Consider the following 19,514-nt stretch of genomic DNA (forward strand, 5'->3'; position numbering starts at 1 on the left):
TTAATATTTATTTATTTTAGTTCTCGGCGGACACAACATCTTTGTTTGTATGTGGTGCTGAGGATCGAACCCGGGCCACATGCATACCAGGCGAGCGCACTACCGCTTGAGCCACATCCCCAGCCCCAGCTGTTTGTATCTTTATGTGGTACAGTACTGCAAGTGGAATGAACAGTACTCACAAAACTCCAGAGGTGGGAGAATCAGGGTGTGTTTGAGAAACAGTAAGGTCAGTGGCTGCAGTACATTCAAAAGAGAAGGGAATTAGGGGTTAAGGTCAGAAAGGAAATGGGTCAGATTGCACAGGGTTTGGTATGTCATTGTAATGATTTTGGATTTCACACTGAGTAAAATGGGGGCTATCAAGAGGTGTGTCAAGCCAGATTAGGGGCAGAGGAGTGATATGATAAAGGCTTACATTTTAAAAGGATCCTGATTACCATATTGGGAATAGACTGTAGGAACAAATGCTAAAAGAGGGATAAAAGTAGGGAGATTCATTTAGTAGGTTATTGTTACAAACAAGTGAGAAATGATGGTGGCTTAGACTTGGATGGTTATTGTAGAGATGATAGAAGTGCTTAGACTCTAGGTATATTCTGAAGGTAGTTAATGTGATTTTGAGAGTGAGGGGAAGATAGTAATCAATGGTGACAGAGATTTTGTGCTTGACTAACTGGAAGAATGGAATTGCAACTTAATAAAATGGTAAAGATAAGATTGGAAGCAGTTTGGTATGGGAAGAATAGGTATTTGAGTATTTTGATCTGAAGGTAATTAAAAAAAATAGAAAAGAAAAAACAGACACCAGAAGAGCTCTCTGCCCTCCTCTTATCTGCCTAGAAATCGGGGCATACATTTTCCTTGTGAAGGTGTCTCCTTTCCTTTCCCTGCACCAGGGAGAGGAAAAAAACCTTTTATCAATAGTGATAGAGACAGTGCTCAGATGAATCTCATAAATTTACTGAATAACCCCATGTAACTCCATATTCTTGCTGTCCCACAATTTGCCCACCCTTAGACATCCCAAACCCATTTCCTTTATCTAGTTGCTTCTCAACAATTTATCACTTTTTGTTATGAAGTATGTAAGCCTCCATGTGTAGTTAACTAGTTCCTTGATTTTTCACTTTTCCCCCCCTTTTGGTGCAGGAGATTGAACTCAAGGAGGTTTTCACTTCTTTCCCATGAATGGTGAACATAATAACATGATGCAAAATTTTATACTTTTCTTCTGTTAAACTGTCTTTTATCAGTTTAATTCACAGGACCCCATTATAGAACCTAAGAGGGTAAGGGAATAATTTTCTCCTTCAGAGTCACTGGTGCATAGATGGTATTTAAATCCAAGAACCTGAAGTATCTTTTGATTCCCCTCAGGACACCGCATAGCTTTTTGCTTTCTTCCTACCTCTCATCCCTTATCAGTTTCCTTTAATGGGCTCTATTTCTACTCCTTCTCCAGTGCTAAATGGAGTACCCCACAATGGTATTGCTATCCAGGGGTTAATAAGGGATATTTGATAGCTAATCCTGTAGGTCTGCCCCATGCCTGTGCCTCTGTTCCTGCTTACAGCATTCTTCACTCTCTCTAGAACATTTATCACCTTTCTGAATCTCTGGGCTCTGTCACTTCTCCCTAGGACTGCCTCTGAAATTCAGAATTTCCCTTACTTTATAGGGTAGAGAAATTGAACTCTCAATACTGGGCATATTTTTGTAAATTAAAAAAAAAATTCATCACTGTGTTCTGTGAAACAAAGATTCTTTAAACTGGACCCCCTTTTTGGAAGACTGATGCACGGGGCAATTTGAAAAATTTAAGTTCCCCCGGGAAGTCTACTCTCTCAGTAAGCAGAACTGGACAATATAGAAATAATGTTCCCATTGATTGCTTTATGAAATCTGAAAATAGGTACTCTTGTTTTATTGGTTTAAATAATACTTTCTCTGGTTCTGTTTTATATGGTAAACATGTGTGACAAAATTTAAAAGAAAAAAAAATTGTAGGGAACTAAAATAATGGCCAGGTTGTTTTGTGCTGTGGTTTTTGTAAAAGCATTTAAAAATATGTAGTTAATAATGTTAGTGATTTCATACTGTTGCCACAAAGAAAAATAAATACATTTAATATAAAATATATTTAAATAAATTGAAATAAGCTATTTTACTTGAAAATTAAATTAACATTTTAAAAAGTGCTGATTCTTTAGACTTCTACTCAAGAAATGACATAAATGACATACCTTTGGAAAACACATACTTTGTTTTCAAAAAAACTATAATAAATTTTAACATACAAATATTAGACTAAGATCATAAACAAATCACTTTGTCTTCTTAAATAGAATGGTAATTATTTTGTCATTTTGAGTAGAAAAGTTAGCAGTTATCAATATCGTTCACATGTAGGCAAGGGTTTCTTCTTTCCTTTCTCCTCTTCCTCCTCTTCCTCTTTTTTCTTCTTAGTAGTAGGAACGGAATCCAGGGCCTCATGCATACTAGCCAGGCTCATCATTTTCTTATTTTAGTTTATATCAGTGATAATTCAGTGCAAAAAAAGAAACAAATACAAGTATTTTAATAAGAAGGTACATAAGTAGCATAGATAGGGTAATTAATGCTTCCAAAATTGTTGGGAGGAGCAGGTTCCAAGCTGGGCCTGCCTGAATGATTGCCAGATTCCGCAGAATGGACCAGCCAGGAGAACCTCCTCTTTTGGGGTGTGAGGAAGGCCATAGCAACACTGAGTTTAGCAAATTGTTAGGAGAGCTGTGATCTACATGCCAGGAAGCCAAGATGAGGAAATTGTTGCCAGCACTGCTGCAGTTGCTTTATTCCCACAAAGATCCAGAATTGCTGCTGGTGCTATGCTGTGGAAAACCCCTGTCTCTATGCATTTGATAGCCAGCAGCAGAGGGAAGATGGCCTCCTCATCACATGTATCCTCTTTGTATCCTTCCAGTGCATCTAATTGAAACCAGAACTCTAGCTAAAGAGAATCTTGAAAATAAAGGCTTTCCATCTTTTGCTGTGTGCCGTTGACCATACCCAACATCATCATTTCTTCCTTAGAATGACCTTATCTAGTCTTACCTTTTCACTCTCCTAAGGAACAGTGCGTTTTGTCACCTTGAAACCATTCCCCCTCCCATTTCATCACATGCACTTTCACATTCATGTGTTTCCTGTTTTGTTTTTTTTTTCCCCCTTTCCTACCTGGGCAAACTTTCAAAGGTCAGGAAACATGTCACTTCCAGAATGAAAGCTTCCTGAATACTTTTTGTAATTGACTCAATTGTACCTCCTACATACTTTATGCAAAATCTGGAGAGAGATTATATAGTGTACATTGTATTTGTTTTTATTCTTTCAACTGGATTATTACATAGTTTTGAATGATTCCAACACATAATTTGTTCTATGTTGTTTTTGTTTTAGAGTTTGTATTTTGTTCTGTTTGATGCTTTATTTAAAGGTGGACATCTTTTAGGGCCCCATATATGAGAACTTAGAACTTCTCCCTCCCTTTGAGAGGGTGAAATGAACTTCCCTCTCCATGGAAATGTTATTGAACTTTAAAATACATGCCTATTATGATTTGTATATGAGGTGGTGTCACCCAAAAGCTCCTGTGTTAATACAGGAATATTCAGAAATAAAATGATTGGATTGTGAGAACTATAATCTAATTAGTCTATCTTAGTTTGAATGGGCTAACTGGGTATTAACCATAGAGAGGTGAGGTGTGACTGAAGAAGGTGGGTCACTGGGGGCAAGCCCTGGAAAGTTCTTCTTTCCCTGTGGCCCCTTCTCCTTTTTCTCTTCACTTCCTGGCCACCATAAACAGAGCAGTACTCTCCACTGAAGGGAAAGTGAGAAATGAGAGACGGGTAAGCAAGAAATGAAAGACGGAGACCAGGCAGAGATACGCACGAGAGTTTATTTGTCAAAACTGACACATAAAGGCCATCTCTCTATAGCAGAGAGAGGCAAAACAGGCTTGGGTTCCAGAACTCTTATAGGGCAGGCTCAGAAATCAGAGCTGGGCGAGTCCTAATGCAGGTGGTTAGGGGTTGGGTTGGTATGATGGAATGATGAGCCTTTCTCAGAAACACCCTTGGGCGGGAAAGAGAAACTTTTTCCTTAAAATGGCCATCCAGATGCTAAGCAAGGACCTTATATCCACTATGTCCTTGGCCATGATGCCCTTGGCCCATCACTTTGGGCCCAGAGCAATGGAGTTGACTCACCATGGACCTAACTTCTGAAACTGTGAGCAAAAATAAACTTTTCCTCCTCTAAGTTGTTCTTGTTGGATATTTTGGTCATAGCAACAAAAAGCTGACAAAAACAATGCCCATGGTATAATATAGCTAGCTCGATAAAGGAAACACTCATCCAGAGGAAGAGAATGAATAGGTAATCATGGTGGCCATTATTGCTACTTCCTGTTGGGAACCATTACAAATTAAAAGTATACTGATATTTTTTTGTCACCTATTAGACAACAAAAATCAACAGTTTTAATGAAATTGTGGGTAAGAGTGTGGAGAAAAAGGCATTCACTCATATTTCTGGCAAGAGTATAAATTAGTGCAACTTGGAACACAATTTTGCAACATCAGTATAAATTATACTTGTAAAAGCCTTTTGGCCCAGCATTCCATTTTCTATTTTCAAGAATTTGCCCTAACAAACCTGTACTGAGTGGTTGTTTAAGATGGCAGACACTATGCATGTGGTGTGTTCCAAAGCCTCGTGAATGGACAGGCTTCCTAGGGGCACACTTCCCCAAGTGTATCTCCCTTTGGTCCCCATATATCATGTTTAATCTACCTCCTCTGAGGCAGAGTGAGGAGGTATCTCTGCACAACCCAGATCATGTTAGAAACATCTCATTTCTAAATGTTCTCAGAGAAGTGGTGTGGGGTTTAAAACATCTCCAAGTTTGATGAGAAGGAGTGGGTGGGTGGTGATAGTTCATGCTGCTCAAGCCGAAACACATTTGCTCATGTCAACTTGATCTGAGATTAGGATTTCTTTTGCTTCAGTTGCTGTGTTCTCTCACAAAACTCATTGTTCACAAGTGAGCAGAGAGCTGTTTTTGCTTATAACCTTAAAAATGGGGGAGTATTTCAGAAATGACACAACAAAGTGTAAAGCTGTGAAACAAGAAAGGAAAACTTCAGACAGAATTATGACAATCATCTGAGACTGTGACTGAGAAGTAATAAAAACCACATACATAGAGGGATGTTTTTATTACTTTTTTTCTGTTGTTTCTTGTTGGGTTTCCTGCTTTTAATTTTCCCAACTTAGCCACAGAAAGTGTTTGTATGATGAAAAACAGTGGCTGGATTTCCTGTAAGACTTTCACTGTTCAGAAAATAAGCAAACCAAATCAGATTTTATCATACTTGCACCTCCAGGCATAGTCTTTGCCTCCTTTCTCCATAAAACTTTAAAAAAAATTTTACATGTATATCCACACATTTATATATATGTGTGTTTAGATATATTAAAATATAAAAGAATATTAATAGCTAGGGATTTTATTTTTTAATTAATTTTTTTTACACAAATGGAGAACAACTTTTCATTCCTCTGGTTGTACATGATGTAGAGTTACACCATTTGTGCAATCATACCCCTACATAAGGGTAATCGTGTCTGTATCATTCTACCATTTTCCCCCCTACACACACTCCCCCGTCCTTCCCCTCTCTCTCCTCTCCTTCCCCTCTGCTCAATCCAAAATTCCTCTTTTCTTCTCTTGCCCCCTACCCATTATGGATCAGCATATCAAAAAAATCCGGCCTTTGGTTTTTTGGGACTGGCTTATTTCTCTTAGCCTGATACTCTCCAATTCCATCCACTTACCCGTAAATGCCATAATTTCATCCTTCTTTAAGGCTGAGTAGTATTCCATTGTGTATATATACCACAGTTTCTCTATTCATTCATCTATTTAAGGGCATCAAGGCTGTTTCCACAGTTTAGCTACCGTGAATTAGACTGCTATAAACATTGAGGTGGCTGCATCACTGTAGCGTTTTGATTTTAAGTCCTTTGGGTATAGACCAAGGAGTGGGATAGCTGGGTCAAATGGTGGTTCCATTCCAAGTTTTCTAAGGTATCTCCATATTGCTTTCTAAAGTGGTTATACCGTTTTGCAATCCCACCAGTAATGAATGAATCAGTGTACTTTCCCCCCCACAATCTTGCCAGTACTTATTGTTGCTTGATTTTTTGATAATTGCCATTCTGACTAGAGTAAGATGAAATCTTAGAGTAGTTTTAATTTGCATTTCTCTAACAGCTAGAGATGTTGAACATTTTTTTTATAAATTTGTTGATCGATTGTATATTTTCTGTCAAGTGTCTGCTCATTTCCTTAGCCCATTTATTGATTGGGTTATTGTTTTTTTTTGTTGTTGTTGTTAAGTTTTTTGAGTTCTTTACATATCCTGGAGATTAGTGCTTTATGTGATGTGTGTGTGGTAAAAATTTGCTCCCATTCTGTAGCTTCTGTCTTCACTTCATTAATTGTTTTTCTTGCTGAGGAGAAGCTTTTTAGTTTGAATCCATCCCATTTATTGTTTCTTGATTTTACTTCTTGCATAGCTAGGGATTTTATAGGCTATAGGTCAATGTCTTCATTTCACAGATTAGAAAAATGGAGGCTTAAGGAAGTAAAATGAGAAATGAAATCACCCAATTGGAATTCAAACTTAGATCTTCTATCTCCACATTGAGAGCCTTTTTACTTGGAAGGCACTGCCAATAAGCTTGTGAAGTCCTGCTCCTTTTAAGGAGGGGTTTTCCGAAGGCAGATGCAGTACTATGGTTCTTTTTCTTTTTCATATTATTTGTTCTATTTAGATTGAGAGTAGAGTGTATTTTTGACATGTTGTATATACTTGGAGCATAAACTATTGTAATTAGGATCCCATTCTTGTGGTTGTACATGATGTGGAGTGTAGTATCATGGTTGTCGATGGCTACAGAAAAGCCCTTGAAATTGTACTCCTTTGCAGGCACATGGGAACCAAATGGTATAGCAGTTACTATATGGATAGCCAATTTTTCATCCTTTTACTGAAAATCTACACAGGTTAGACAGTGTTAGATTCTGTGAGGAATGGCAGATAGATAAAATTAATGGAATGCAAGAGAATATTTACAATAAGATCCCAAAAGGGGAGAGAGAGGAGTGAGTGAACTTCAAATAATCACCAAAGTGTTCACTCATTCCTAAGTGATAGAATTAAAGCCTACTCTCTCCCATTTCCTTTTTTTTTGGGGGGGGTGTGGGGGGATAATCTCAAATTTCTATATTCCTCATAATAAGAATTTAACGCTTTTGGAATTTAAAAAATGTATTTGTATGTAAAAAAATTAACTAAGACATGCTGCTCTCATTTGAGTATGTGTGTGTGTGTGTGTGTGTGTGTGTGTGTGTGTGTGTATCCCTCCAGAATTCACACGTTGGAACTTATCCCTAAAAGAAGTGGTTTTAAGAGGTGGGACCACTAGTTGGTGATTGGGCCATGAGGGCTCTGCCTTCACAAGTAATATTTACAGCCTGAGAAAGGGTTTGAGGGAGACAGTTTATCCCTTTCTGCTCTTCTGTCAGATTAACATATTTTTCATACTTAGAAAGTGTAAAAGATTAATTTAGGGGGTATCGGATAGAAGGTCAGCTGTGTGTTAAATCTCATAAAAGTATTTTAGTTTAGTGGGGCATCTGTTCATTTTTCACAAGGGCAAATAATTCAAAGTACTTGAAACAATGAAAAATTAAAAACATACTTTATGCTACCTTTTCCCCTAGCTTTGGCACTGTGGTGTCATTATAAATATTGTACATACAGCAAAAGTCTTAATTTAAAATAATCAGAACTAGTGTATGTTTCACTGTCCTTAGTTCATATAAATCACAGACTGGTGCTCCTTTGTCTTCCTCTATCTCTCCATTTTATGACTGTATCAGAGGCTGGCAAGCAGATAGAAGTGCAGAGGTACAGAAGCTGCTATATCACCTCCAGCATCACATGAAAGAAAAGAGCTAGTGTGGCACAATGGTGCATACCTGTAATCCCAGCTACTTTGGAGGCTGAAGCAGCAGGATTGCAAGTTCAAGGCCAACATTAGCAATTTAGAAAGACCCTGTTTCAGAATAAAAAGTAAAAAGAGCTGGGGATGTGGTTCAGTGGTAAAGCATCCCTGGATTCAAACCCCAGTACTGTGGGAAAAGAAAGAAAAGAAGGGAGAAAGGAAGGAAGGAAGGAAAAGAAAAGATCTAGTTTGGACTTTCCATCATCCATCAATTTACTGAACCTACTCAATACAGACTGTTTAGATGTGGTGGGGAATAAAAGATTGTTAATAAAGTTAATGATATACAAAGATGTAAATGAATGGCCATTTATTCTTCTCTTTAGTTTCTCTACTTAGTGTTAGTTTCTGCTTTTGTCTCTGAAAGGTCTCATTTATTTACCTCAAATGTTTACAAAGTGCTTAGATAAGATGAAGCAACCAGATTGGCAAACCACCTTTCTCTTTCTTTTCCTATCAGCAAAATGGAGTAAGAAAACTTCCTCTCACCTTTTCTGCACAACAGACTTAATTATATTATAATCAAAGTAACAATCTGACTTTTAAAAGTCCCTGTTAGTTCAGATAACCTTGGACATCATTTGAACCACTGCACTGGCCTGAAGCCATGTCCATATTTCTTGGCTGCCTGATTCAACAAATCCCATTTGGGATTTAAGCTTGTTTGAACTGGATTTTCTGATAGCATGTGTATGAGTCAGGATCCTGGCAGTACACAAATGGCACACTTAAATGAGTTACTTGAGGAGATAGTGCAGGATCATTGACACAGGTATGGAGAGGATTAAAGGAAATCAACAAGAACTAGAAATAGCCAGGAAGCCTTCTCATTCCTACACCTGAAAGGACTGGCAGAGGAACCGCTTTCCCAGAATCCAGGGATTGGGGAGAAGGTGGCTTGATATAAGCTGTAGCCTGCATGGAGAAGGTGGTGTTAGACCAGGACACAAGAAAAGACCACTGACTCCAATTAAAATCAAATTAAAGCAAGCTTATTATTTTGACTGGCCGGGCTGCCTCTCCCAACAAAAACCGTGGGAACAAGACAGCCTTGCAGCTTTCTTGCAGCCCAGCTTTATAGCCCAGAAAGTTACACAAAATGGGGTTACAGATAACAAAACTCTGAGGAGCATAACACAAAGGCTAGTTTACATTTTTGCTGGCCCCGACATCAGAATTTATGAAGGTCATTAGAGCCTCAGAGAGGGTCATTATCTGGCCAGGGAAGGCGAAGATTGATGAGGCATCACTAAAGTTTCAGAGAGGGCTGCTATCTGGTCAGAGAGCCAGGCATGGGTGAGTTCAGGGCACGGGCAGGCATTCCAAGCTAGTACAGAATTTGCAGTAATTTATAGTAAAACCAAAATAATCTTTTCATGGCTTTGTGGTGAGATTGTTCCCAATTTTAAGAGAAAATCAGGCTGGGTCTATCAGTGGCCTGGGAAAGCAGAGAGGCAACCAAAGAATAAATACTCTGACTTCTCTTCTACTCCTTGAACTCCTCTTGTTGGTTCCCACTGGATGGATCTGAGTGAAAGAGAGAAGCAAGGCCATTTGATGCAGTCTATTGAAGTCAACCTCTTGAGCACTGAGAATGAAGGAGAGGCTGGAGAGAGGATCTGGAAGGGCCATGGAGAACATGCATTGTCCTGTGAACCTAACAGTGTTTTACAAAGGACCCTGGGGTACTAGATAACCATTCATAAATTATTACCATGATCATCACAACATATGATTATCTTAAATTATTTGAGTGATCAAATAGAGGAAAGGTTTATTTTGGCTCATAGTTTCATTTGTTTAGCATTTGTTTTGGATGCTTTGAAACAGTGCAAGAAATTTAGGAGTCATAATAATTGCCCTCAAGGGGCAAACAGTCAAAAGAGTGAGATGAGATATTACAAATTAAATACAAAGTTATGGGGCTAAAAATTGTTTCAAAAATTCCTGTCTTTGGGGATGGCCTGATAAGTATATCCAGCCTTATTGGCCACAGCAATTGGGCACAAGATCCAAAAGAACCAATGAGACAGAGTGACTGCCAGGACTTTGAAGGTCAGCAAAGAGACATGTATTCTTCCTTTCAACTTTGTGGTTTGAGAATGTTAGGTCTGGACTTTAAGAACCATTCTACTACCTTGAGAGAGGAGCCTTGGACTGCCTAGAAATCACTTCTAGGGATGCTGAAGAGGAAATCAAAGAACAGGTTACAGAGAAAAACTGGATCCTTGGTGATCATTGAACCACTAGATTCAGCTTTGCCTGAAGCCAGACATCTAGAATTTTTTAGTTAACTAAATATGATGCTTCATTTATAGTTTTGAATTTTTTTTTTTTTTGGTTATTTTTGCATTGTAGAACATTCTAACTGATACACTACCGTGAAACAAGATGATTGTGTTAGTCAGCCTTTTGTTGCTGTGACCAGTCTAACAAGAAAAACTTCAAAGAGGAAAGGTTTATTTTGGCTCATAGTTTCAGAGGATTCAGCCCATGGTTGGCTGGCCCCAAGGCAGAAACATCACGGTGGAAGGGCCTGGAGGAAGAAAGCTGTCAGTTCATAGCAGCAGGCAGCAGGGAAGCCGAGAAGGGGCCAGAAAGAAGGTAAACTCTTCTAAGGCACACCCTCAGTGACCTACTTTTTCCAATGAGGCCCCACCTCCCAATGGTCCATTCAGCCATCAATGGATGATTCAGCTATCATGATTCAGCTATCATGAGAGGATTAATCCACTCATGAGGTCAGAACCCTCATGATCAAATCATTGCCTAAGTCCCATCTCTGAACCTTACTGCATTTGGAACCATGCTTTCAACACATGAGCTTTATGGGAGATCTAAACCATAACAATAACTGAACAAACTATCATCAGCCCTCTGTATCCACTGGTTCTGCATCTGAGGATTCAACCAACTATGGATTGAAAATATTCACAAAAAGCTGCACCTACACTGAACAGACTTCTTCTCATCATTATTCCCTAGATAATGTAGTATAACAACAATTTACATAGCACTTACATTGTATTAGACATTACAAGCAATCTAGAGACGACTTAAAGTATCCAGGAGGATGTGTGTGAGTTATATGTAAAGACTATCCATTTCACACAAGAGACTTGAGCATCTGTGAGTTTTGGTATAATCAAGGATCCCAATAGATAGCAAGAACAAACATATTGTTTGTTTGTTTTTTAAATATTTTTTAGTTGTAGACAGACACAATACCTTTATTTTGTTTATTTTTATGTGGCGCTAAGGATAGAATCCAGCGCCTCACATGTGCTAGGTAAGCCCTCTACCACTGAGCCATAAACCCTGGCCCACTGTTTGAAATTTTATAAGAATTATTACATTTCATAGTTTCTATCCAGACTCAGTCACCTTTTTCATATACAAATACCTGTGCTTCCAAAAGGTTCTTATTCTTCTCCTTTATCCAAATTTTTAAAAATCCTAATTTATGATTTTAAAAATTTCAGTTCTATTAACTAACATTTCATTAAAAATATCCAATTAGGCCAGCCGCTGTAATCCCGGCGGCTCGAAAGCTGAAGCAGGAAGATTGCCAAGTTCAAAGCCAGCCTCAGCAACTTAGTGGGGCCCTAGGCAATTAAGTGAGAACCTGTCTCAAAATAAAAAAATAAAAAGGGCTGGAGATGTGGCTCAGTGGTTAAGGTTAAGTGCCCCTGGGTTCAATTCCTGGTACAAAAAAAAAAAAAAAAAAATTCAATTAGACCATTCACTTTAGAGAGTTCTCAGGACTGAGGATGTAGTGCAGTGGGTAGAAACACTTACCTAGTATGTAGGAGCCCTGGGTTCAAAACCTAGCACTACAGAAAAGAAAAAATAAAGAGGTAATATCTTTATATAGGAAGAAGTGCTTAGAATACCTATTGTAGATGTCATTTTGCCTAAAGAATTGGTGGGTATAGACAAAGCCTAGTAAATAAAGATTTGCTATGCCCATAGCATAAGAACAGTTATCATGCCTGGAGTAGATTTCTTTTCCATATGTTTCCAAGTACTAAACATGTTGCTGTTTCGTCCTGTTTAGAACTTTCCTTTGGAGTTGCTGATATCCCTTGTGTCTGCATATAATATATAATCTGTCGTCGTCGGCTGGTTCATTTTGTTCCCTGTGCTGTAAATCTTCATTTATTTATTTTCTTGCTCATTTAAATGAGTGGTTTTAATGACAAATCTTTGGTACTAATGCAAAACACACACACCCAACTCCATCACTTAGGGAAAGCTGAGTATTAAAGCATTCTGAACCAAAAATTAGACTGTGACAGTAATTTCAATGCCATGTAACAATTAACTTCCTGATCATCATCTCCTTCATAAGAAAAAAAAAAGACTACCATGGATAAAAGTTCTTCTGAAGGAAACAATTTCTATTTATTTGATGTTTGGGGACCTATATATGGATGTGTCTGAAAAGTAAATGCTTCTATGTAGAGGACTGCAAACATCAGAGAACTGCTCTGAAGTATTATTTATCAAATTGTACAAGTGCTTTCTGTAAACACTTGTAATCTCTGTTTTGCAGGTGAAGGAAAACTGCAGGGAGTTTTATTATCAAAGCAAAACACAGCTCTGCATTTGAAATAACTCCAGCAAATACTGTGCTTCCTGTACAGAACTTGTTGGATTACTCACATAAATGTCAAAGAATAGGTCAACTGTGTAGCAAAGCATCAGCCTGGCCCATATAGGAAGACAGAAATTTCTTATAGATTCCACATTTTGCAGTCTTCAGAGAGCACCCGAATGACTTCTAATCTAAGGTCCAAAGCACTGGTGGTGTCATCTGGTTATAGGACTAAACTCTGCCTTGTGGAGACTGTGCAACGTGTAGAACTTAAGTTTATTAAACAGCTTTACAATAGTGAATATAAACTCATAAATGCTTAAAACAGAATTTGAGAAGCAAGGTAAGTCAGACAGAAGCAGCAGGATGGATTGTAGATCCAAGAGAAAACTTACTTCATTGCCATTCTATAAGTATAGTTCATAGATCGTGCATCCTGGTGTGTGTCTGAAGAGGCCAGTGCCTTTGATAAAAGGGAGATATTAGAATCCTATACCCTGGGAGTCATTTGAATAATTCTCCCCCATCTTGGGACACTGAGTGTAAGAATGGTTGAGATGTTCACTCTAGGAAACTTCAACAGTTTGGGAGAAATAACAGATGTCTTACTGTTACAGAAGTACTCAGGAAGTGACACACTCTGCATTTAGAATGTGGAGGCTTAAGGACTTTGAAGTCAAGAAGCAGGAAGAAGAACCAAGCACCATTTGATGTTGAGTTGTCTTTTAAGCACAGGGAGTAATATCCCTCCAGAGTGAGATCAGTGAGACTTCCCAGAATCTCATTGGGTAAAACTCCGGTAGTGAGTTTGCTTGTTTGGGAAAGGTAGAGTTCCAGAGAAGTCTGGGACCTTAATTTAGGACATCTGCAAGATGGGTTCCCCAGGAGGGAAGGGGCCAGGAGCTGCAGATTGCCAATGATCTGACATTTATTCAAGGTGAGGGGTGACTATAAAAGGTGAATCCAAACCACAGACTCTAATCCACAGGTCGTACAGTCAAAAATCTCTCCCTTTTCCTATGAGACAAGATAGATGGTGTAGTTCAAAACGGACACTATGGGTGGGAGGGTGAGTCAATCTCATTGTTTCTTTTGGCAGTTATAATCAGTGTAAAAGAGAGGTCTTTGAGTGGTAGGTAACAATTTCTCTAGCTCTCTTGTTGCCACAGATGGTAGAAGTTAAAATGTAGGCAAGCGTAACATCTTCTTTGCATTCCTTCCTCTTGGGTCTCTTTTCTCTCTCTTTCTTTGTTGTGATGTTGGGGATTGAACTCAGAGCTTCAGGAATGCTAGACAAGTACTAGGTCACTGAGCCATATCCCCTGACCCCTTTCTTCTTGACAGCTCTCTCTCCAGATTACTTCTGGTTGGGCTACAGATAGGTTCAGGGGCATTGGCTCTGAGGAGAGAAATTTTCCAGGTAGCTTTTGCTTTAAGTAGAATTGTATTGTACATCTCAGTTTGCTTGTTGGCCCCTTTTCCCTGACAAAGATGCATGCACTCTTTGTGGCCCTCAGCTCCAAATATCACTCATCAGGTTCTCAGCAAAGAGCAGATTCTTTAAGCAAGCGGGACCCCTGAGTGGTTATGAGGATCCAGGCTTCCAGTACAGTGGGTTGCTGATCCCCAGGAGGAAGACACAATTTCTTTATTTTTGTGCTTCCCACGGCATGCTCTTAGGGAGACAGGAAGATATACAATGAAGAAGTAGGGCTTTTAGTTTCTCATTATGACTGGCTTATCACCTTTCTTATCCTTTCTGAAGTGAAATAGGCTATTTCTCTCTATATGAGTGCAACTTGGGGGAAAATGTGTAGAAACCTATTTCCAAAAAGAAGCACAGAAGAGCACTAGAAATTGCTAAATACATTTCACTATTTATCAGAGAACTAAGAATTTGAGAGGGGACTGACACGGAATGGACTAATAAAAGATTTGAGCATTATCTAATACCCTTTTCCCTCAAACTTGGCTTAGCTAAACATACATAGACACACAGAGGAATAGTCCTGTTTACAAAAGATGGTCTAATTATGTATCTGCTAGACTACAAATTCGATGAAGATAGAATCTACATCATTTGCCCTTGATCCCTAACCTGTAGCACCTAGCCTGGTACATATGTTTTTGGTAAGCAATTATTCAGTGAATGTATTGTTGAATAGCAATACTGAAGAACTAAATGGTTTCCTAATTATTTCTGAGAATCTGTAGATTACTGAAAAAAGAGACCTGATATAATGCATGCATTGAAAGAGAGGATTAGCCTAGGCACCACAAAATGATTGGCTTAGTTTTATTTTTTAAATATATATATTTTTAGTTGTAGATGGACACAATATCTTTATTTTATTTGTTTATTTTTATGTGGTGCCAAGGAACGAACCCAGTGCCTCATGCATGCTAGGCAAACGCTCTACCACTGAGCCATAACCTCAGCCCTTGGCTTAGTTTTAGTAACTTTTTTTTTTTTAAGTGTTTGGAACCAAAGCTAGTATAAAAATCATTGGCATAAATGAAGTTTCCAAAAGATGTTTTGAAAAATAATTATAAATTTAAAAATTATTTTTTGTCTCCCTGCTCCACTCCTCCGCTGCCCAGGGACTAAGGGTTAACCTATACTGAGAAGATAGTTGTTGTTTTTTTTATTCCTTTTTTTTCCCTTAAAGTAATAAGGTGCTTAAGGTCCTTGCTTTTGTTTTGTTTGATGAGAATAATTTCCTAGCATTGGGAAACAAATGATCATTTGATTAAATTCAACAATAGATTAGTAAACTTAAAAAAAAATTCCAGTTAGCAAAATAAGAATCACCTACTAGGAAGTGAGTCAAAGAGGGAGGTAAAATATATGAGAATAGTAGTTTTTATAAAATATGTGCACAGCTTAAAAGCATTTAGAGTTTTTTCAAAATGGCACCAATAATGTTCAAGTGATCTATTCCCTTTACTGGGATACAATGCAAAATGGATCAAAGACCTAGAAACCAAAACAGAAACACTGCAACTGCTAGAAGAAAATGTAGGCCCAACATTTCAACATATTGGCTTCCTTAACAACTGACTTCTTAAAGTGCAAGAAGTAAAATAAAAAATAAGTGGGATGGCATCAAATTAAAAAGTTTTTTTCACAGCAAAGGAGACAATTAAGAGTATGAAAAAAAGAGCTAACAGAATGGGAGAAAATTTTTGCCACCTGCTCCTCAAATAGGGCATTAATATCCAGGATACATAAAAAAAAACTTAACACCAAAAAAAAAAAAACAAAAACAAATAAACAACAACAAAAAGAACAATCCAATTAATAAATGGGCAAAAGAACTAAACAGACAAAAGAAAGAAACATAAATGGTCAACAAAAATATGAAAAGATGTCTAACTTTTCTAGCAATTAGAGAAATACAAATTAAAACTACATTAAGATTACATCTCACTCCAGTCAGAATGGCAATTATCAAGAATAAAAGTAACAATAAATGTTGGTAAGGATGTGGGGAAAAAAGGTACACTCATACATTGTTGGTGGTACTGCAAATTGGTACAACCACTCTGAAAAGCAGTATGGAGATTCCTCAAAAAACTAGGAATAGAACTATCATATAATGCAGCTATCCCAAAGGATTTTAAATCAGCACACTACAGTGATGTAGCCACATCAATATTTATAGCAGCATAATTCACAGTAGCCAAACTATAGAGCCAAACTAGATGCCCTAAAACAGATGAATGGATAAAGAAAAAGTGGTATATATACACAATGGAGTATTACTCGACCATAAAGCAGAATGAAATTATGGCATTTGCCAGTAAATGGATGGAACTGGAAATTATTTGTTTCTTAATGTGTTTAGGTTGTGCACATATTTTATAAAAACTACTATTCTAATATATTTCACCTCCCTCTTTGACTCACTCCCTAATAGGTAATTCTTATTTTGCCAGCTGAAAATTTTTTTAAAGTTTACTAATCTTATTGTTGAATTAAATTAAATGATTATTTGTTTCCTAATTCTAGGAAATTATTCTCATCAAACAAAACAAACATGATAATGCTTAATGAAATAAGCCAGTCCCCAAAAGTAAAAAATGAATGTTTTCTCTAATGTGCAGAAGCTAATCCAAAATAAGGGGCTGGTGCTGAATTTTCAAAAAGAATAGAAGAAAGATCAGTGGAGTAGACAAAGGGGAATAAAGGGAAGGGAGAAGAGATGGGATGGGGAAAGGCAAGGGAATGAATCTGACCTAACTTTCCTGTGGACATATATGAATATACCACAGTGGATATTACCATCATGTACATCCATGAGACACTAACTAAAAACAAAACAAAAAAACAAAACAAAACTAAGTAGCAGAAAGATTAGTAGAGGGAAGGGAATGGGGGAGGGGAGGGAAAGAGAAAGTACTGAAGACTGAATTAGAACAAATTGTATACCATACTTTTATAATTATGTCAAAATTAGTCCCATTGTCATGTATAACTAAGAATAATCAATAAAAATTATCTTAAAATAAAATAAAATATTCTATTTTAAAAAATTGGTGTCACACATATTCTATATAACTATTTATTTATTTATTTTTGTGGAATTTCACCCAGGGTCTTGCACATGCTATGGAAGTGCTTTCCTGCTGAGCTATATGCCCAGCCCAATAACTTTGTAATAAATAAACTTTACAGAAATTATATTATGGGAAATTTCAAGTATACACAGAACAGGGTGAAATAGAGTGAAAAGTATAGGGAAACCAATGTACTCAAGATTCAGCATTAAAAAATATCAAACTCATGACTAAACTTGTTTCACCCACGTTCACAATGACTTGCCTATACCCCCTCTCAATTGAGCAAATCAGCGTCCTGGTATGGTTGGAAGAGACACTCTTTCTTGGGCCTCTTTTGTTCCTGCATATCTTGCTGGATGAGCAAGAGTGCAAAGCCCAGCTGTTCTTTTACCAGGGAAATTTCTCAAGGTTGGTTTTTGTATTTGGTAACCTTAAGAGATGAGACATGTTTTCCCCTCCTTGCATACTCGCACTAGCTCCAGGACAAAAAAGCAAGCTTACTGCTTGCTATAAAATTGGTGGGTTACCCAAGTTCAGTGTTCCTCAGCTGTGAAGCAAATTCACTACATGTGCAGGCGTCCTCTGGGACCACCTGTGCTTCTATGGTACCTGAGGGCAAGGGGGAGCAACACATATATGCTGATGGTTGTGCTGCTTAATACATGATTGGTAAAAATAAGTCCTATGTGTCTCCTCTAAATGTCTCATGTATTCTGCCTATCTCCATAAAATAATGACAGGCTAATTTATTAGGTTGTAGGCAGGATCAAATAAAACCCCAGATAAAACTTATATCATTTTATCTGTTCATATTTCAGTATATGAAATATACTTAAAAAATAAGAAGTCTACTTAAAAACATTACAGTAGTATTATCACATATTTAAAAATAACAATAATTCTTTACTATCATTGGATATTCCTAATGTGCTCAAATTTTTTCCAATTTTTTTATTATTTTCTTATGATGTATTTAAATAAGGACCTAAATAATTTTTATAATCATATTAAGTGACTTGACTTAAAGCTTTTTTACAGTAGTAAAATACATATTACACAAAATTTATAATTACAACCATTTCTAAGTATATAACAGTGGTATAAATTGTATTTACAATGTTTGCAACCAACACCACTGTTTTCCAAATTTTTATATCTGAATGGTTTGAATCTTAAAAATTTTTTGTTTCTGTTTGTTTAGTTTTGAAATGGGACTCTAGGTTGGTGGCTTAGAATCCCTGAACTCAAGTGACTCTCCTGCCTCAGGCTCTTGAGTGGCTGAGACAACAGGCATGTGCCACTGTGCCTAAGAAACATAAAAAATATGTTTTCTCTGTTTTTCCTTGCAATTTATTCATTGCAGGAGATAGGATCATTTTTACTACGTGGTTCCCCTCAATTTTTTTTTTTTGTGTGTGTGGTACTGGGGATTTAACCCAGATATGCCCTACAAATAAGTTACATTTCTAGCCCTTTTTATTTTTCATTTGTGACAGAGTCTCACTAAGTTGCCCAGTCTGTCTTTGAACTTGAAATTTCCTTCTGCCTCAGCCTCTTGAGTTGCTGTAATTACAGGTGTGTGCCACTGTTGCCCAGCTCCCACAATCTTGATTTTGTTATTTTTACAACTGTGGTAATGTTTAATAATAATTAATACTTTCTTCTGTATCCTGTATTTCCTATAAATTATTTTTGGGGTCAAATTAGATTGGGCTCAAAAAAAATTTTTTTTAAAAGACTACTTCACATTGGAGTTTTGTGGACTTCCATCAGGAGCAACATAATATCCAGTTGTTTATCTTTGAAGTATTTATGATCATTGCCTAAGTCTTTTATGTTTTAGGGACACAATAGGAGAATATTTAAATTCTATTACTTCCTTTTAGTAGTTTTAACACTTCCATTAGGGAAAGAGTTGCATAGCACTCTATTGTGTGAATGTTCTATGAGTCTAGATAGAGTTATTTCCTGTCACAATACTTTATTTTTCAAATGACTTTATTGTAACTAGTTTTTAACCAAAAGAAAGGGTTTTTAAAAAATGTATCTTCCACTTTATTTTCATAGAGTAATGTTTAAGACTGAAGTAACATTTGAGGAAAAGTTAAAAATTATTTCAATATGATAACATAAGGATAAATTTCACTCTCCAAAATCATCTGTATTGCCAAAGTGTCCCTTTTGTTAAAAGATACCTAGTAGTCTTTTTTTTTTTTTTTTTTTTTTGTATCAG

Source organism: Marmota flaviventris, chromosome 8 (assembly GCF_047511675.1).
Source record: "Marmota flaviventris isolate mMarFla1 chromosome 8, mMarFla1.hap1, whole genome shotgun sequence".
Lineage (NCBI taxonomy): Eukaryota > Metazoa > Chordata > Mammalia > Rodentia > Sciuridae > Marmota > Marmota flaviventris.